This window comes from Rhinolophus hipposideros (assembly GCF_964194185.1).
Source record: "Rhinolophus hipposideros genome assembly, chromosome: 8".
NCBI lineage: Eukaryota > Metazoa > Chordata > Mammalia > Chiroptera > Rhinolophidae > Rhinolophus > Rhinolophus hipposideros.
Genome location: NC_138054.1, coordinates 53949376 through 53970354, shown reverse-complemented (window position 1 = coordinate 53970354; position 20979 = coordinate 53949376). Strand labels below are relative to the sequence as shown.

General features: G+C 42.0%; 1 protein-coding gene across 4 annotated transcripts in view; it reads right to left on the bottom strand.

Moving 5' to 3' along the window:
* The window catches only part of DAB1 (DAB adaptor protein 1), a 1094927-nt gene that overhangs the window by 892838 nt on the left and 181110 nt on the right, over positions 1 to 20979 (bottom strand). For all 4 annotated transcript variants that reach the window (XM_081055475.1, XM_081055476.1, XM_081055478.1 and 1 more), the window contains exon 2: positions 17739 to 17854. The gene's annotated coding sequence lies outside the window, so the exon portion shown is untranslated. The remainder of the gene's footprint in view (positions 1 to 17738; positions 17855 to 20979) is intronic.

Sequence of the window (20979 nt, the reverse complement as noted above, 5' to 3'; positions counted from 1 at the left end):
CAGTAAATAATAGCGGGTACCTACTGTTACTCAGAACTTCCTACTTGCCAAGCTCCGCAATAGGCACTTTGCAGCCAGAGCTCTGATTGCCGAGACACACCTGAGTGCTCATATTATTATCTCTTATTCATAGATAAAGAGATTGAGGCCAAGATGGAATCACGCTGTACTCACAGTGGCACAGTGGTGGCCTGGCCGATCTGTCCCCACACCAAACCCCAGGCCCTCGTCCCTACCCCTATCCCCTCTTGTCCATCCTCATAGCAAGATTCTTTCTGAACCACATAGTCATTTGGGGAATTCTTGATCAATGAGTAGCGAGGATGACACCCGGATCTCACTTTAGCCTATGACAAACATCTCATCGGTACGAGAGCTGTGCAAAAACACCCATGTTGGAAATTAGTCACTCTACACTTTCTGCGAAAGAGGGCTGCCACCTGGGCCGAGGCAGGGCTTTCTCCCAGAAAACAACAAAAACCCAAGTGCTGGAGGTGCTTACCAAGATGCTCTTTCCAGAGTCGTGCTCTACCTGCCTCTGCCCTGCCATCTTCCTCATCACACTGCCAATTCGGAGATGGGAGGGTGACTAAAGGAACGTACTCCTAGAGCTGGGCAGACTGGGTTTAAATCCTGCCATGTCAGCTTCGGGCAAGTCACACAATCTCCCCTTGCCTCTGCCTCACTTCTAACCTGGAATCATGCTAGCTACCTGCCGTGGTGACCCACTGGGGTGGAAGGCAATGTGGTTTGTGAAGAAAGGAGAGCAGGGCACATACCTGAGCCAGGGCTCACTGAGTGGCATCCATCGTCCCTGCCGTGGTCACAGAGATAACAGGCTCCCAACTGGCGGCGCCCCTGAGGGGACAAAGCCCCGGAGAGAAGTTTCCAGGCTCTCGGCCTCACGTGGAAAGGTGCTGGCTCGGGTAGTAGATGGCCGTCGGCTGTGGCTAGTTGGCCATCAGCTGTAGCTGGTTAGCCAATTGGCCACTGATATAACTGCCGCGCTGCACTGGGGAGTCGGTCGGTTGGCAGAAAAGCAGACAGCAGGTCGCACGTCGTCGTGTGAATCCAGCCTCCAGCGAGACTATAGTGGTATGACTCCCCTTCCTATGGCTCCATGGGTGTTCCTTTTTGGCCTCACCATATCCTGTGTTCTTGTGTGGGGAGCGGGAGCTGAGACCCCGCAGGCCGCCCCGCATGACAGCCCCTCTAGGTGAAGCAGGCAGGGGAGGGTACACTGAGGTGTCCTCAGTAGCTCAGGGCTCTCAACCCCGACCCTCCTTGGGGGTGCTGCCTTCTCTGTTCCAAATACTAACTGCTTACTGCTTCACAGGCATATTACATTTAATCATCATTGCCCTACAAGGTAGTCATTCCCCACCTGACAGGTAAAGATAGTCAAGCTCAGAGAAATTAACTAACACCCTACACCTGGCAAGCAATAGCGTTAGGACTGGAGCCCAGGTTTCTGGCTACAGAGTTTAAGCATTGAATCATGCCACCACTCTGGTTGCCATCTGCAAACCCATTCTGATTATTATCAGGTGGGTAGTTGAGAGTATTCTTACCACCATGAGCAGCCCTTGTCTTATGCCATGTGTCTCCCTAATCTGTTTAATTCACCAGCTCCCCCAAGTGTGGGGTCCCCCTCACTCTTGTCCGTTGACCCCTATCCCTAGCCAGTTAACCCAGTGTGGGGACAAAGCCCCAAAAAACAGTTTCCAGGCTCTCGGCCTCACATAGAAAGGTGCTGGCTCGGGTAGTAAATGGCCATCAACTGTGATCAGATGGCCAGCAGCTGTGGCTAGTTGGCCGTCAGCTGTAAGTAAGCCATTGGCCACTAATATAACGGCTGTGGCTACGCTAGCAGAAAGAAATGGGGGCTAGCAAGAAGATGGTGGCTGGCAAGCGCGGACTGCTGTTAGGCAGATTATGTAGATCCTGCTTCCTGTGTCTCCAGCCCAGCCACCAGCGAGAATATATTGGTTTGACTCCCCTATCTATGGCTCCGTGAGTGTTCCTTTTTGGCCTTACCATGTCCTGCGTTCTTGGGCGGGGAGCGGGAGCTGAGACCCCGCAGGCCGCCTGCACGACAAATGGCGCAGCGAGCAGGGTCCCCTGCACGACACCCAGTAACAGTCAACATCTGTGCCTACCTGTGCTACTAAAACTTAAAAGACTCCCATTTATAGGACAACTAATGGCCACACACTGTGCTTGGCACTTTAGTGTAACTTATTTACTCTCCACAATAATGCTTAGGTCAGCATCATTAAGCCATTTTTCAGATGATAAAACCAAGGCTCAGAAAATGAACGCTATTGAGTGCATAGTTGGAATTCAAAGGTAACTCTGATCACAGGGCCTGTGCTTTTCCCTCCATTCCAGGTGTTTTTATCCTCTTATCTCAGTACTTATATTCTCTCCCTCTCTGTCTCCCTCTCTTCTTTCCTCCCTCCCTCCCTCTTTACATTTCTCCCTCCTAGGTCCTCTTTCTCTTTCTGGCTTCCCTTCAGTAGCTAGGGCTACTCTCCAGCTGCCAGCATCTCTAGATACAGCCTTGCCTAAGGTCCATAGATCTTAGAGAGTTCTGAGGTCCCAAACCTTGGACCTTATTTCCTAGTAACAAGCCCTATCCCACAGGCCCCTCCCACAACCCAGACTGTATGCAGGAGACTTCCTGTCACTTCTCTGACCTTCAACGATGCCCATTTTAACCAATATATTTAGTATGAAATTGCTGGCCACTGGAGCAGGGACACAGAATGGGCATTTGCCCAGAGGCCAGTGACCTTAAAGGTATAGCTGACAAGAAAAGGCCTGGGGGCCAGCTGCCTTGGAATTTCCAGGACCAGGGATTTATTTGACAAATGTTCACTGGGTATTCAGACTCCCGCCATAATGTACTTTTGTAGCTCCCCCAAGGAGCTCTCCTTTATGATTCTGCTGATATGGTACCCTCTGCCCAGACCCATCTTTCCCTCACCACACTCCAATATTCTTTTTTTCTGGCAAATTCTGTCGGTACTTAATTCTATGACGAACTTTGTCCACATGCTCCATATCAGGTTTGAGTCCATCTTTGTGTTTTTATACCAGGTGCCAATTTCCAGCAATTACTCATCAGATAGCACTACAATTATTTACATATACAACTGTCTCTTCTATGAGCCTATAATTTCTGAAAGGGCAAGTGCTGTGGATTCCATACAACCTAGTACAATGAATGGGACCTACTGAGTGTTTTCTAGGATAGAAAGGAAAGAGAGGATAAAAAGTAGGAGAGGGAAGGAATAGAAAAAGAAAAACAAAAATGATGAGAAAGAATGAAGGAAGGGAGGAAGGAAAGGAGGAAGAAGGCAAGGAAAGGAGAAAAAAGAAGAAAGTCAGAGGAGAATGCAAAGAATCAGGGAAGGTAGGAGGAAAAGAAAAATAAAGGAGAGAGGAGATCCAAGATGGAGAAGTAGATAAACACTGTGCCTCCTTCCTTCCATGAACAAATTAAAATTACAACAAAGAACCATCTGAAATCTGGCTGAAGAGAAGTTTGATAACTAAGGATATAAAGAAGAAAACACATCAAGATGGGTAAGAGGGGCAGAGATGCGGAACTGGCTAACCCCAAACCTCCGTGTAGTGGTTGAGAATTGGGAGGGATATCTCAGCTGCAGGGGTTCCTCCCAGATGAGTGAGCGACCTCAGTCCCACACCGGCCTCCCCAGCCCAGAGTGCTGGTGCTGGAAAGAGGAGCCCCCCACAACATCTGGCTGTGAAAAACAGTGGGTATTCTGATTAGGGTGAGATGAAGGCTGCAGGAAACTGAGACATCCTCTTAAATAGCCCACGCAAAGACTCTCCCACTCGCAGGCACTCACTTTGGGCTCCAGCGAAGGGAAGTAATTCGGAGAGTGTTGGAGACATACATGGGGCAGACTGAGTTGTGTTGCCTTGGGCTGAGGGCTGGAGGACCATCACCATTTCCCCATGAGGAGGTCCTCCTCCTGTAGAGCCGGCAGGTGGATGCCATCTTTCCTGTGTTGAGCCCACCCCGACATGGCCAAATCTAAATCTGATTGGTCTGGTGAGCGCCGCAGCTCTGCCCTGCTGACTCACTAGGACTCCGCCCTACCCAACTCCCCCAATGCCGGAGGCACTTTTTCCAAGAGCAGCCAGCCCTGCCTGCATTGCACGCTTTCTTGGAAAACTATCAGAGTCCCACAGACCCTGGCAGGTGGCGACTGGCCTCAGTATGTTCTGAAGCTTTCGCTCAGTAGCTTCACGCTCAGCACTGGCACCGAACCAGAATTTACAGTAACATAGAAACAACATACGTGGAGGTTGCCTTCAGATTACAGTACAGCACTGCCCAATTAGCCCCTAAAGTGCACACCCAAAGGGAAGTCTCAACAGCCACCAGAGCCTACTGAGTCAAATCCCACTCAGTGGGGCAAGCCCCCCGCACAGCAGCCTGTAAGCTGTGGACATGGCCAAACCCCATAGCCAATCATCCTGAGTGTCAATCCCACCCCCTGATATGCCAATAGCAATCAAGACTCAACTATAACAGGAGGGTACACACAACCCACAGAAGGGGCATTCCTGGAGTGCCTGGCTCAAGTGACAAGGGAGATTGTGCCACTGGGCCCCACAAGGCACCTACTACACATAAGTTCACCCAGTCAAGACTGGGAGACATAGTAGATCTACCTGACACATAGAAACAAACAGAGAGGCAGCCAAAATGAGAAAACGAGGAAATACATCCCAAATGAAAGGACAAGAGAAAATTCCAGAAAAAGAACTAAACAAAATAGATGCAAGCAATCTGTCAGAGACAAAGTTCAAAATAACTTTTATTAGGACGCTCAAGGAACTTAGTGAGAACTGCGACAAAGAGACAGCAAGCATAAAAAAGTACACAGAAGCCATGAAAAAAGCACCAGGAGAAGTGAAAAATACAATAACTGAAATGAAGAATGCACTAGAAGGAATCACTAACAGACTAGATGAAGTAGAGGATCAAATAAGTAATTTGGAAAACAAAGTAGCATTAAACACCCAATTGGAACAGCAAAAAGAAAAAAGAATCCAAAAACTGAGGAGAATTAAAGAAGCCTCTGGGACAAAATCAAGTGTAAAAACATCTGCATCATAGGGGTACCAGAAGGAGAAGAAAGAAAGGAAGGGATTGAGAACCTACTTGAAAAAATAATGACTGAAAAATTTCCTAACATGATAAAAGAAATAGACAAGTCCAGGAAGAACAGAGTCCCAAACAAGATGAACCCAAACAGGCCCACACCAAGATACGTTATAATTAGAATGGCAAAGGTTAAAAACAAAGAGAATCCTAAAAGCAGCAAGAGAAAGGCAACTAGTGACTTATAAGGGAGCTCCCATAATATTGTCAGCTGATTTCTCAACAGAAGCTTTCCAGGCCAGAAGGCATTGGCACAAAATATTCAACGTGATGAAAAGCAAGGACCTAAACCAAGATTACCCAGCAAGGCTGTCATTTAGAATCAATGGACAGATAAAGAGCTCCTCAGATTTAAAAAAAAAAAAAAAAAGCTAAAGGAGTTCATCATCTTCAAGCCAGTATTATAATGAATGTTAGAGGGACTTAAGATAAAAAAAATATATGAATAAAACTGTAATAGTTATATATCTATCAACACTTATTTTCAACATAAATGATTAAATGCTTCACTCAAAAGACATAGGAGGACTTAATGAATAAAAAAAAATCCTTACATATGCTGCCTACAAGGGACTCACTTCAGATTGAAAGACACACACAGACTGAAAGTAAAGGGATGGAAGAAGATAGTTCATGAAAATGAAAATGAAAAAACAAACAAACAAAAATATACTTTAACACAAAGGCTATAAGAAGGAACCGGTAACCCCATTTCAGGGTATTTATCTGAAGAAACCCATGTGCTACTTCGAGAGAACATGCGCATCGATATGTTCTTTGCAGCATTGTTTATAATGGTCAAAATGGGTATCTGTCGATGGAAGAATGGATAAAGAGGAGGTGGTACATACATACAATGGAATATTGCTCGTTCAGGAAAGGGAATGGGTTCTTGCCATCTGCAGCGGCATGGATGGACCTGGAGGGTATTGTGCTGAGTGGAATGTCAAACAGAGAAAGACAGATACAATCTGATTTTGCTTATATGTGGAATTTAAAGAACAAAATAAACAAATAAAACAGAAACAAACTCATAGATACAGAGAACATATTGATGGTTGCCAGATGGGAGGGAGGTTAGGGGTGAGTGAAAAAAATGAAGGTATTAAGAAGTACAAATTGGTTGTTACACAGTCATCATGGGGGTGTAGGTTATACCATAAGGAATACAGTCAATAATATTGTATGTATGGTGTCAGATGGGTACTAGATTTGTTGGGGTGATAGATGGGTGGGGGTGGGGGACAGGGTGCAAAAGGTGAAGGGAATATAAACTGATAGTTACAAAATAGTCATGGGGATGTAACATAAATCATAGGGAATATGGTCAATAATATGGTAATAACTATGTATAGTCCCAGATGGGTACTAGACTAGTCAGGGGTTACATTATATAAATGTCTAACCACTATACTGTACACCTGAAATTAATATAAATATTGAATGTCAACTGTAATTGAAAAATTAAAAAGGGGGGGAAAGGTGAAGGGGAGTAAGAGGTTCAAATTTCCAGGTATAAAACAAGTAAGTCAAGGGAATATAACATACGGCATGGGGAATATAGTCAATAATATTGTGACAAAGTGGTATAGTGTCAGATGGTTGCTGGACTTATAATGATCACTTCTTTAGGTATATAAATGTTGAATAATGATTGTATACACCTGAAACTAATATAATATTGAATATTAGCTGTATTTTAATTTTAAAAACCTTTAAAAAATAAATTTTAAAAAAAGAAAAATAACGGAGAGGGGAAAACTGTATACAGTCTACTGGCTAGATCTTAGGAGGGAGCACTGAGATGAACAAGACCAACTCATTCTAAGGCAGTTCCCAGTCTACTGAGAGAAACAACTTCAGGGAGCGATGAAAAGAGTTCGGAGAGCAGGCGGGGTAGTGCTGTGAGCTGGAACAAATAAGCCAGTCACAGATTCCAACTTGGGACACTACATATGCCTGTGGCATGGTGGGAACTGGTTTCAAATCCAGTTGATGGTAGGACCAGTGGCACTTTCTGCTGGGTCTGGTGGCAGTGATGAGGTCAGAGCCAGGTTAAACAGGGCTTAAGTAGATAGATTCTTCTTCCTATAGTCTTATCCAGAAAGCCAGAAATACCCAATGCGCACTGTGTAACACAGCTCCCGGAACACACAGAATGCTGAAGTACTTATCGCATGAGTAAATACCGGCATAAAAATGATTAAGAAACACAGGCTCTTGTCAAGCATCTTGCAGACAGTTGTTGAATGACTAAGTGAATGAGTATGGTGTGATTCCTGATATCTACTCCAAAGTCTGGCTCATGATAGGTAAATACATGTTGAATAAACGCATTTCAACAGCATCTTCATAACATTTCAAATTGCCATCTCAATCTCCTACCCCCTGCCTACATCTGAAAGCAAACGGAGACACCTCTTAAACATTCCTCAAAAAAACTCATTTTTATTACACAGCACATAAAACTAGCAAGGTCTTAGATTGCCTTGGTTAAATGACACAGAGTTTGAAGCCGTGCCATATAGTTGTTTGTTTCTCTAAAAGATGAAAACATGTCCCAGAATAACTGAGTCAACGTATGTTTGCAAACATGTCAGTCAGTACTCATTTCACTTGATCTTCAATTCCTATTTAAATGCTTATCAATCGCTTTTCTGGAATCAAAAGGTGTTCATTGTTTTCATAATCACTTCAAGTTTCCAAGCCCACACTGACACTTTCTCCCTCCTCCAGACCCTTTGTAGTCTTCTAGAGAAACTCAAAGCAGTACTGTGTTGTCAAACTCCTGTGGGCAAGATTCAGGGTAAGACTTGATGCATAAAGAGGGAAAAAAATTCCAGTTGTATAATTATTGCCTTGGGAGATGAAGCAGTAAGATGAAGGTGTTATTTGAAAATATTATTATTCTAGAGGGAGGCCACATGATACCATGGAAAGGCTTTGGGATTTGGAGTTAGGAGACCTATGTTTAAATCCCAGCTTCACCACAAACTAATTGCATGACCTTGCACTAGTCACTTAATGTTTCAGGGCCTCAGTTTCTTCATCTATAAAATGAATGGTCCATGTATAACATAACCTCTAGATGACTCCCAGCTCTCATGTTCTGAGATGCTAAAATGGCTGGGACATTCTGATGTCAAAAAAAAATGAACGGTGATTCAGACTACTAGGGCAATTCATATTTTATTTATTTTTAAATTATAGGAAAGTTCCTTTGGCCAGCTATAGAAGCCCCATTCCTTGCTAGAATAGATGCCCATGACTTCAAAGCTATACCATTAGGCTTTAAATTTAGAAAATAGAAAGGGAATAAAACTGTGCTTTTGTGTTTATAGCCTTATTAACAACTTTTACGTCATCAGTAATGTGGTCCATTTTTCAACCTCGAAGGCAAGAAAGTATTTAGTATGGGAAGAAGAGACTAAATTAACATTCATTGCCTACTTACTATTAATTACCATTTATTCGGTACCTACTACAAGTTAGTCACTAGGTCAGAGATATTTCTTACATTATCTCATCTCAGGCCTACAACCACACCATGAGGTAGGCATTGTTTTCCCCATTTTATACATGAAAAATCTGAGACCCAACAGGATGTGACTTGTTCAATGTCACATACTAATAAGGTAATTTGAACCCAGGTCTGTCTGATACTCAGACCAATATTTTTCCTATAGTGTCACTTCTGGAATATTCCTACTAAGCAGAGGGTCCCCCATCATTGGGACTAATCAACCAGCAAGTAGGGATGCTGTAAGAGGGATCACCTGGAGTAGATCCTGAATGCATGGACGCTGGAGTCCCTTCCAATCTGAGAGTCAATGATTCTATGACCTTAAATCACTGCAAGTAGAGTAATAAGAAGCAGATATCACTAAGCAACACCCTCCTCCTCCCCAGAGAAGCTGCAATGTGTGATTTCTTTTCAATGTTTCCTACAACTGTCTTTGTTTCCAAGAAAAATAACCTCTCTCTCAAATTCAGAAGACTCTACAACCTAACCTCCCCAACTGCTATCATTGGTTCATTCTTCTGATGACCATAGAATCATTATTCTGCATGAAGACTATTTGCACAATCCCAAGACGTAGAATGAGAAATGTGAAATTTAATTCAATAGTCATAAGAAATATCCACTTGTAATCTTGGGCAACTTTAAGCTGGGTTACCCTGCTTAATAACGAGCTCCCTCTTTTCTACTGGATGTGTTCAAAAAAGTGCTTAAACACCACTTCTACATGAATTCATGGCCACTAATTATCTAAAATCACTCTTTCTTCTACTTTTTTTTATAGCCATTTTCTCCTGAATTCTTACAAGGAGCTTCGAATATATTTGAGCTTCCTCACTAGACAATAAGCTAAGGACAGAGACTATGTCTTCATGTAAGGACGTTTGTGTTACAGAATGCTGCATGATATGAATTCATCATCGTTATCTTCATCATTATTAGTATTTAATCAAAAGAAATTCCAGCTATATGTCCAACAAATGAACAACTTCAACTTAGACTAAAACTTCCGTGAATGGTTCCTGCCAGAGAAATAGTACAGAGGGCCCTGTGGACAAAGCCTTCCTCTCCCCAGGTGACCTGACAGCACAACTGATCCTCAGTGAGAAACTGTGTAAAACTGCTAGGGTCAAGAGGTCTCCTGATAAGAAAGAGTCCAGGATCTTGCTAGTTCCCAAATGACGCCGACCCACAAAGCAAGTATTGCAAAAGTGATGTTATTATAGAAAGAAGATCATTTGAACTTGTGACCCAAGCTCAAACCATAGCTTGGAGGCTTATGGTAAAGTCTGGTTTGAACCCAGCATACGGTGGAGACTGGAAGTCCCTCCAGACCTAATCTTCCTCGTGTGGTTGTCACACAGCAGGCACAAGAGCTGAGCGTGTGTATAACCGACATGACCATCCTATGAGGTAGTTACTTTATTACCACTATTTTATGGATGGGGACACTGAAGATGAGAGAGTTAAGTAATTTTCCCAAGCTCATAGTAAATGGTAGAGCCAGGACAGAACTCCAGATAATTCAGAGAAAGCTATTGCGAGGTAGACTGCTAAATGGGGATAAGCAAATTCCTACCAATAAGGACAGATAGAACCCCTCAAGGGATCAAGTAGAAAAACAAGAGGGATGTGAGCATGCAATAGCCATAGCTCGAAAAATGGGAAAAGCATGGAATGTGACCAAAGGACCAAAACAGAGGATGGTGACAAGAGGGCAACTTGTATCATCAGAGCAGAACTGGCCTAGAAGAATGGAAGTCTGGAGGCAAATGCAGGAGTAGGTGCAGTGGGATGAGTGGAAAATCAGGTAAAATGAAAGCAGGGAGCAGTGGATCTGAAAGAACAATAGGGAACGATCTGGGTCAATTCTAAGCAACATGTAGCATCCAATTAAATTGAGGTGATGTGAACTCAGGAGCTGAAACTGCCATTGTGCTCAGAAGTGTAACGTAATTTTCAACGTCCTAGTAGCCACATATTAAAAAGTAAAAAGAAACAGGTGATATTAATTGAAACAATATATTTGATTTAACCCAGCATATCTAAAATAGGATCATGGTAATTAATACAAACCCAGAGCTGGGGACCAGGGGCATAGAGCACTTCGTCTAGATCGTCTTCTTTTTTCCTCTGACAGTCTAGGAATGATGGCTTCCAAGAGATTGGCAGAAGGGTTCTTCTTGCTAGAGAATTCAGGCTATTAGCTGCCCTCTCTGAGGAACCTAGAGGGAGCCCATGGACAAAGCCCTTTATAAAATCCTTCCTCCGAAGCCAAGCCTCTAACCTCAAAGTACCCGGATGACTTAATGATCTGCTGGCTTCTTGACTTTTTCCTGAAGCATTATTCAAGGGCTCTCCAAGACATCAAGTGCCAAACAATTGCCCCATGCAGACTCCAAACTTAATCTGCTGGTAAAATTACAACTGATATTTGAGGAGCTTCCTGTTTGATTCTCAGCTTACAGGACAGAAATGTCCACTCTTTCAACCTTAGGCCATTTCCTTTAAACATCTGCATAATTATAATTAGGAACTTCACTTTGGAATACCATTTCTTTTATATTTCAGTATCTAGTCAAGTTACTACCTTGACTGTATTACCTTCATCGTCATCCCCATCAATGCTGCCAATATATCCTCAATCACAATGTATTTCCTTGAAATACAACGGGGAAGCCTTGGAGACGGTCAGTTCCAGGGCCCTATGGAAGCCAAGTCCAAATCTCTCCAAGTGAGATTCAAGTGAGTAGGCTTGTGTCTTGTGAGGGTGAACTAGGTTTGAGTCCCAGAAGTCCAGGGACTCCATGAAAGTCACTTCCCCACTCCCAACTTCAATAAGAGGACAGGACCAAGTAATTTCTAAGGTTCCTGCAGTTTGCCTGTTACTGTTATTACTAGCTATTTGAAATACACTTACTTTTTAAGTTCCTATTCTCCCCTTAAAATAAAATCAGTTATGTTAAAAGCAAAATCCCTATCCTTTATATACCAAAGTATTTCTGAGTATAATAATACAATGTCTGTGGTTTGCTTTAAAATACTTGAGTCTCTCCCCCAACTGCCCAAACAAAGATAATGGATAAAACAAAATTGGCAAAATGTCGAGATTGTTGAAACTGGATAATGGTCAAATGGGAGTTTGAAAAATAGAATAAATTATACTATTCTCTCTAACTTAATGCATGCTTCAAAATGTTCACAGTAAAAGCTTAAGAAATAAATAATAGAATAGAAAATAAATATATTCAGGGGGGTAGTCATTCCCTGCTCCTAGATTAAAATTCCATGACTTTCCTGCTCACTCTTAGGTAACAGACAGTGCTACAAGATCTTTAAATCACGAATGCAGTTTCAATTCAGAAATGAGAATGTCCAGTCCAAGGGATAAATCAAAGCCTGACCATGATTTAGTGTTGATCTTATATCTCTCAGTTCTGGTCATTTTAGGATGGAGACTCACAGAGGGAAAGGGATTGGGCATGGCTGGCTCAAGCTCCCTTTGATTTATTTCTCTGATCTGCCTCTGCTTGTGAGCTAAATATGGTTTCTTCCCCTCTTCTTTCTCCCCTCTTCCCCAACCAGGGGTGGGAGATGCAAAAGGAGGAGAAAGAAGAGGCAGGCATGATCTTACTCATGCTTGCCATAGTAAGGCAAACTGGCTTTAGTGTTTCTTGGTCTTGCAAATGTTTAAGGCTGCCTCTTGGTCTAGTGAGCAATTCTGAGGACCCTTTAGAGCAGTACTGTCCACAGAAATATAATACGGGCCATGCATGGGAGCCTCCAATGTAATTTTCAATTTTTTAGTAGCTACCTATTAAACAGTAAAAAGAAACAGGTGATATTAATGTAAAGAATATATTTTATTTTACCTAACATGTCTAAAATGATCATGGCAATCAATATAAAAATACTCATGAGATAGTTTACACTCTCTTTTTCATACTAAGCCTTTAATATGAAACTCAGGTATATTTTACACTTTCAATACATCTCAATTCAGACACCATATTGCAAGTGCCCAACAGCCACATGTGGCTAGTGGTGACCGTAATGGACAGCGTAGTCTAGAGGCCCCCATCCCTAGAGACTTCTGGCTTGCAGATCCCTCAGCCATATGCTAAGTGTCCTGAGCACATACCCCAGTCTGCATAGGACAGTCTGTCCGGGTGTTACTACTCATTCAGTTACTTGGTTAGTAGTGCCCTCTCTCACTCTCCCACGTGTCCCTTTTTGTATAAGAAATCATATGGCCACCCTGCCTGTATCTCCCTACCCTGGGTAGGAGCTGGGGGCTCCTTCTTCATCCGTGTTTTGGACTCCCTACTCAAAATGGGTCAGGCTGTTTCTCCCCGAGATCAAGGGTCAGCAAACTGTAGCCCGCAGAACTCAGAATGGTTTTCATAGTTTGAAAAGCTGGAAAAACACAAAGACTATGCAGCAGAGGTTATGTTTCCAGCAAAGCCTAAGTTACTACCTGTCCTTTACCAAAATAAGTTTGCTGACCCCGACTCCCGCTCTTCTGGGGAGAAAGGAGGTCAGAAGCCGGTTCACTATGCTCCCACCATAGGCTGTTCCCTCTGGGATTGAGGTGGGAAGGCAGATGCCTTACCTCTAACCAGGTATGAGGTTAGACGTACATCACGGCTCCCACTCCTCCCCCCGTGTTAGTTGGTGGGACTCCACAAGATCATTCTTAAAGGAAATCTCATCACTCATCTCCTTTCCACTCTTTCAACCTTAGGCCATTTCCTCTAAACATCTGCACAATTGTAATTAGGCACTTCCCTGTGGAATACCAGTTCTTTTATATTTCAGTATCCAGTCAAGTTATTACCTTGACTGTATTACCTTCATCATCATCCCCATCACTGCTGCCAGTATATCCTCATTCATAATGTATTTCCTTAAATAGCTATTTGTTGGGGGTAGGATCTCTTTGGTCTTATTTTTGCATCCCGAACAGGACTTAACACAATGATCAGACAGCATAGGTCCGCAGGAATATTGTTCGAAAGAAAGAACTAATGATAATTCAACCACTCAACACTTCCGCCCAACTAAACAACTTAAAAGTCTCTGAAGAAACTGACTTTTTTTCCCCCCTAAGTGCCTTCAGCATATTCTACGGGGTATTCTTTTCCCCTTCCCTTTTCATCGACCTTTCTCCAAGATGCAGCTCGAATAATACAACAATAAAATATTATTAACAATGAAAAACGAACATCTCGGATACCCTCAAATATAAATAACAGCTCCAATAAAACCTTTCCAGATCCTTCCTGGAGGAATTCAGCAATCCTATCTCACAGCTGGTGACACATATCTCTCTTCCTGTACTTAATACAGCGCACCTTATATGGTTGTACAATTGTTCTCAGCTGGGCTCTGTGTGTTACAATCAACTGGGAGCCTTTAAAGTATACTGATGCCTGGGCTCCATTCCAGACCAAGGGAATCAGGATCTCTGGGTTGGGGCCTAGGCATTGGTATGTCTTAAATGATTTTTGGTCATCTAAAATGTAGCAAAGTTGAGAACCACTGTACAAAATGGTGAGCTACTAGATGGCAAGGACTCTAGTTTGTCTCTGCAACTCTAGTTATTAGCAAAGCTTACCATTCAATAAATAGCTGTCAAAGGAAAGAAATACAAACCAAAACATAAATACACAGAATAATTTACATACGTCTACTCATAGAAGTTTGTTAGAATTTGTTATGAGACAAACAACTATATATTAATCTAATGACTTCTGATTAACTGGACAGGTTTGTTTAACTACGTCAAGCATAAAAATGGACTAGAACCCCATATCTAACAAAGCGGTTTTCCCAATTGTGGTAAAGCTTGGCCTTAAGAGAAATATAGACAGGTCCTGCAAAAATATGAACATTAAGATGGTTCATTAGCATGGTCTCTAACCATGTCCAAAACACAGACTTCCAAAGCGCCCTTATAGTGTAGATATATTTCAAGGTTGTTATCCCACAACTGTCAAACCCAGAGTCTCCTTGCCTTCTGGTGTCTAATTTATACTTGAGACTGGCATGAGAGTTTTTTATTAATTCCTTTGTCAAGCAACACTCTCAGCTGTCTTGTAATTACGCTGCCTGTTAGTAGTATAAGTACAAGCATAGTTCTTGGTTTTCTCTTGTTAATTTATGTGTCTCCTATCTGTAGGGATAGCCATAGACGTAGTCATGAGTTCAGAAAATTGCTGATGGTCAGGGGAAGATAATGTGAAAGGCTTTGCCTGTAATTAATCTACAATGAATTAGTGTCATACAGTGGAAAGATCATACAAGAAGCTCTGGGTTGGAGTTGGCCCTGTCCCTTCCTCTGTGTCCCTGGACAGTTTAGCTCATCTCTTTGTGTCTCGTGCAACTAGATATTAGTATAAACATCAATGTCAGGTGTAGCTATGAAGCTGTGTCTGGGTGAAATCAACATTTGAATGGGGGACGGTGTATAGCAGATTTTGCCCCTGCTAATGTGGGTGGACCTCATCCAATCAGCTGGAAGACGGGAGTACAACAGAAAGGCTGAGTAAGAGGGACTTTCTTTTTGCTTGACTGCACTGAGATTGGGCACTGTTTTTTTCCTGCCTTCAGACTTAAATTGAGGTGTCAGCTCTTCCTGGGGCTGGAATCTGCCACCGTTAGGACCGAACTACACCATTGGTTCTCCTGGATCTCCAGCTTGCCTACTGCAGAGCTTAAGCCTTATCAGCTTCCATAATTCTGTGATCTGATATAAATATATATCTTTATAAATATTTATTCTTTATATATATTTATATATATATATATATAAATGTTAAAGCCTATTTATGCATAAATATATGTAAATATATAAATACAAAATAAATAAACAAAACCAATAGGGTATGTGTATGTGTGTGAGTGTATGTGTCCTGTTGGTTCTGTTTCTCTGGAGAACCCTGACTAATACACATCTTCATTATAAACCCTTTTGGGGGGCTTCAGAGATAATCTTCTTTAAATAAAATTCCTTACATTGCTAGAAGTACTTTCAGTGCATCCATTAGAAGTAGTTATGTAGTTATGTAAGGCAGTGGTTATTAGAATCAGCTGGCCAGCTTTGAAGACTGATTCCCAGGCCCGAGACCTGATCTTCTGAATCAGTATGTTGAGGGGGCAGAGCCCAGGAACCTGGATTTCTAATGGTCTTCCCAGCACTTCACCTGTCTAACCACATTTGGGAAGTACCCATCTAAATGGTTTGATTAAGGGAACGAGGACCCATGGATCTGCCCTGGTGTCTGAAATTCCATCACCTGAGGTTCATAGGTTTGGTTTATCTCTCTTGTCTCCTGTTAAATGTAGATGAATTGGAGAGAATTTCTAAGGCCTATGACCATACATTTGGAATGTATTTATCCTGAATTCAGCTCTGATAATGGTCCTTGTATGTCCAAACACCTTCAAGATCTCCCCATTGCCTACTTCATAAAATCCAATCTCCTCTGTATGACATCCAAGTCCCTCTGAAATATGACCCCTGGATAACAGCAGCACCATCTTTCACCACAATCAGACATACCTCCCATGGCCCAACTACCACAAAGACTGAGTGGGGTTTTTTCTGACAGCATGCATGGCTCCTGTTCTTACCTCCACCTGGAGGGCACTGCCACTAACACTCATCCTCCAGGTGGTAGCTCAAATAGCATTTTATTCATGCAGCATCTCTAATGCCTCTCTTACAGACCACTTTATATCCCAGCCCTTTGTGTACAAGTCTCCCTCATGGAATGGGAACTTCTTGAAGGCAGAGGCCTGCCCTTTGCATCTGTGTCCCCAGAGCTCTGAATCTGGTCCACGGTAAGATTCATATATATGTGTTAATTGAGTTGATGCAGGCTATTTTTCTACCAAAAGGGGAAAATAAGAAAGTTGGACAGTTAGTGGCCAAATCTGGAAATGATAAGGAAACAGGGCATCGAGAATAGACCTGGCAGCACAGCGCACTGGTTAGAAGCAGGAGCTCTGGAGACACACATCTGGGCTAGGAGAAGATGTGTGTCCACACCTCTCCTACTTCTTAGTGATGTGATGATGGGTCAATGTACTCCACCTTTCAGTGTCTCCTTTCCTTTATCTGTAAGCGAGAAAGATGGCGGTATGACCTCAAAAGGCTGTTATGAGGGTTCAACACGCTAAGAACTCAGCACATCATCAGAATGTATCCTATTCACAATAATAACCTGTACTTGATCTTAGCTCTTTCTTATTAGTCTTACTAATGTGTGGACAAGTGAGCACAGGCCTGGACAATGGAAGATTCCTGGTTTATGGGCGAGTAGAAAAGTGAGAGAGTCCTTCAGCTAACTTATCTCATGGGCCATTTCCATTTCTAAAGGGTATTCACCTCAGGAGGGAAAAAAGCCAGAGTTATGTTCCATGAGTTGCCTTCCTTCCCTGATGAATTTCCTTAAGTAATATAGATCCACAGGAGATTTATGTGTGTGCTCTGTTTCCCAATAGTTAAAGCAACTTATTTGCCATCACTAAGCATTCATTCTTTTCCTGGAGGTCAATTCGCAAGTTGCCTGCTCCTGTCGAGGGCAAAATTGATAGATCAGCGGCTGCTGACTTGACATGAGGCTAGCGTCCTCTCTTTGTCTATAGGATGGAAGGAGAAATGGGCCAAACTCTAAAATCATCCTTAAAATTGAAAAGTGATCTTAGATACCATTCGATCCAATCCCTGCTCTAGATGTGTGACAAGGCTTTGGCCTAGATCATGGGAAATAACTTAGGATAGAGTACAGAGGTGTGCTTGTCAAAGGCCACTTATCTGTGACAAAGACAGCCCTGTTCTGGGTGAAATGAGAAAAAGAAGAACTACGTGTGATGTTTTCATAAAGTCGGATGGATTGAATTTTTTTCAATCTGAGGTTACGTTCTTTACACCTTTATGATATTAAGATTACCTTTCTTGATAAAATAAGGATACTAGGCATTGCCAACTTTTTTCTTTAATGTCCTTACCTGGATAAATAAAAGTAGATGCCTTCTCCACTTTTTTGTTGTTGGTGGTTGTTTTACCAGGCCGTAAAATTCCCAGAGGTTGGGACTCTCTGACGTCAAGATTGAGAATGGGGACTCTGGAATCAGAAAGAGCTGAATTACTATCTCTGCTCCTCTTCCAAGTTCTGTGACTTTCAGCAGTTTATTTAACTGCTCCGGATCTCTAAAATGGTAACAATCACAATAATGCTTCCTTCACAGGATCATTGTGTGATGAAAAGTGATACAACTATCAGCAAACTAGGTGTTTTACACACAGCCTTACTTTAAACACACAGCAACCTCATAAAATAATCAATTCTCATTATTTGCAGTAGTTCTGTTCTATAAATCTGCATGAATACTGGACCAAGCTGAGAACCAGAAGCTTGGGAGGCCCATGGCTGGGCAGCCCTTATCCCAGCAAGCAACGAGAAGCTGGTGATTCAAGCTCACTCACTCATTCAATCTCACCCTCGGTGGGATTACTCTTTTAGGGTTCTGAAAGCAAGAGAAGTACTTCCGGTATATTTTAGTTAAAAGATCAAAATGTAGGTTGTATACACTAAAAACAGTGTTTGTGATGTCAAGTCCATTTACAATTTCTGTTACAATTATTCACCACCCAGGGCCACACAAAAAGCAACACCCTCACCGTTAGCCAGCGGCATAGATAATGATGAATGGAGGTATTGTCTCAAAAACAATCTTGAAACTACTCGATGTGCCTTAACGTGCCTTAAGGAGGGAGAGGGGCTTACAGCCCACAGGCTCGCTGTTAATTACAAAAGGGTATTTAATAATTGAAGCCAGACTCAACCAAATGAGATTGGAAGAATTAACCATCTCTGAGGAAAAAAAAAAAAAAGAAAAATCAGTAAAGAGGGAAAGAAATGACTTAAAAACATTCATACTTTTTAACTCACTAATTCGACTTCAAGAATGCTAACAAAATGAACAGATCAGGAAAAATACTAATGCATAAAAATATTCGTGGATGTATACACCTTGATGTGTAGTATAGCTGTCTCTACTTTTTAGCTTTTATAAATAATGGAGAATTGGTTTAAATGATGATATACCCATACATTAAAATACTAAAGGTAATTAAAATTATTTTTAAGAATTTTTAATATGGAAAAATACTCAAAGTGCAATATTAAGTAAAAAAAAGTAAAAGCAGAATACGACAAGTATGGTTTGAATTGTGTTTGTGTGTGCATATTCCTAAAAACAGAAATAAAAAATTGAAAGCAGATAAGTTAACAATCATTGTTAACATATCATTGATTTCTTTTTTGTGAAATTTATGGGTGATTTTTATTAATTTTTTTATTCTATAAATAAAAAAAGGTGTTTACAATAAATATACAGTAGTGTCTTTTTTAAGATGAGGAGACAAATAGCACAATGAAAGTACAATCCAATTTGCTGCCACACTCTACACCAAAAGACTGCTTTGATGAACAGAAGCATAGATTAAACAAGATTTAGCCTGTTCATCTAACAGGTCACTGATCTGTAAAAATATCAGATGTTTTCAGATTTTTCAAATCATTTATTATTAAGCAACTAGTTGGAGTGTAGCCAACTTAATTAAACAAAGAACATGAGATGGCCCTATCCGCAGAACAGCCCCTGTGGGGCCAGGACTCCGCTCGCTCACCTTTGTACTGTGAGAACTTGGTGCCTGCAACAGAGCAGGACTCAATAAATATATAGAGAACGAGCAAACACACTGGAAAATATGCTGCCATGAAATCACAGTTCAGATGCCATCAGCCTCATCTTTCATTCATTCATACACTCATTCAAAGTTTTATGAAGCAGATGAGTAACAAGTTCGGAAAATTAATTGTCCCATTGCGTATACGAGGTGGGACAATTAATTTCACAAACTTATCGCAACGATGTTGCTAACCTTTTTTGATATCAGAGGGATTATTCATTACGAATTTGTACCATCTGGACAGTTAACCAAGTTTACTACTTGGAAGTGCTGAAAAGTCTATGTGAAAAAGTTAGACGACCTGAACTTTTCATCAACAATTCATGGCTCTTGCATCATGACAATGCACCTGCTCATACAGCAATGTCTATGAGGGAGTCTTTAGCCTGTAAACAAATAACTGTATTGGAACACCCTCCCTACTCACCTGATCTGGCACCCAATGACTTCTTTCTTTACCCAAAGATAAAGGAAATACTGAATGAAAGGCATTTTGATGACATTCAGGACATCAAGGGTAGTAGGAAGACAGCTCTGATGGCTATTCCAGAAAAAGAGTTCCAAAATTGCTTTGAACGATGGACTAGGCACTGGCATCGGTGCATAGCTTCCCAAGGGGAGTACTTCAAAGGTGACCGTAGTGATATTCAGCAATGAGGCATATAAGCACTTTTTCTAGGATGAGTTCGCAGACTTAATTGTCACACCGTGTGTGTGTGTGTGTGTGTGTGTGTGTGTGTGTGTGTGTGTGTGTGAATGAATGTATGACTAGGCATGGACACCTGCAATGGCCCATGATAATCCTAATACATAAAGAACTTCATGCAATGAGAAAGTTATGAATAAAATGTTTAGGGAGTTCAGAAGAGGAAAGAATTTCTCCAGGTAGGAAGTTCTGAGAAGGTTCTCTGGAGGGAGTAGGGTTTGAGCTGGATTTTGAAAGGTGGAGAGAATTTGGACATTAGTGAAGGTGAGGAGAAGGCATCTCACTGAAGTAAGGACACAAGCCAAACTCTCAAAGGTGGACACTTATAAGGCTTAAAGAAAACAAAACAATGCTTTAGTTTGGCTAAAGCATGGATATCTGAGGAGGCAGGGGAGGGGAGCTGATGCCATACTGGGACCTGGTTAGGTGGGGAGGCTTTTGAATGTCCTGTTAAAGATTCGCTTTCTCCCATAGATATATAGTATACAGGAGAACACTGGGAAGTCTTTTGAGTGCGAGAGTGACCTGTTCAGAGAAGTACTTTTACAGGGACTTGGGCAGCAGTGGGTAAAATGGATGGGAAGAGGGGGAAGCAGGACTTGAAGTGACAAAACTCCCTGTGGAAAAACATCTCCAGTAAAAATCTGGGAATATTCAACCAGCTAAGCAGCTGGAATCTCGACTCTCAGTTTCTTCAATCACCAGGACTGCTCTACCTCTCTGCGGCTGGATTTCCTTTATAATGAGATGCTGAGGACCAAGCTTTAGAGAGATCTTACACCCTAGGC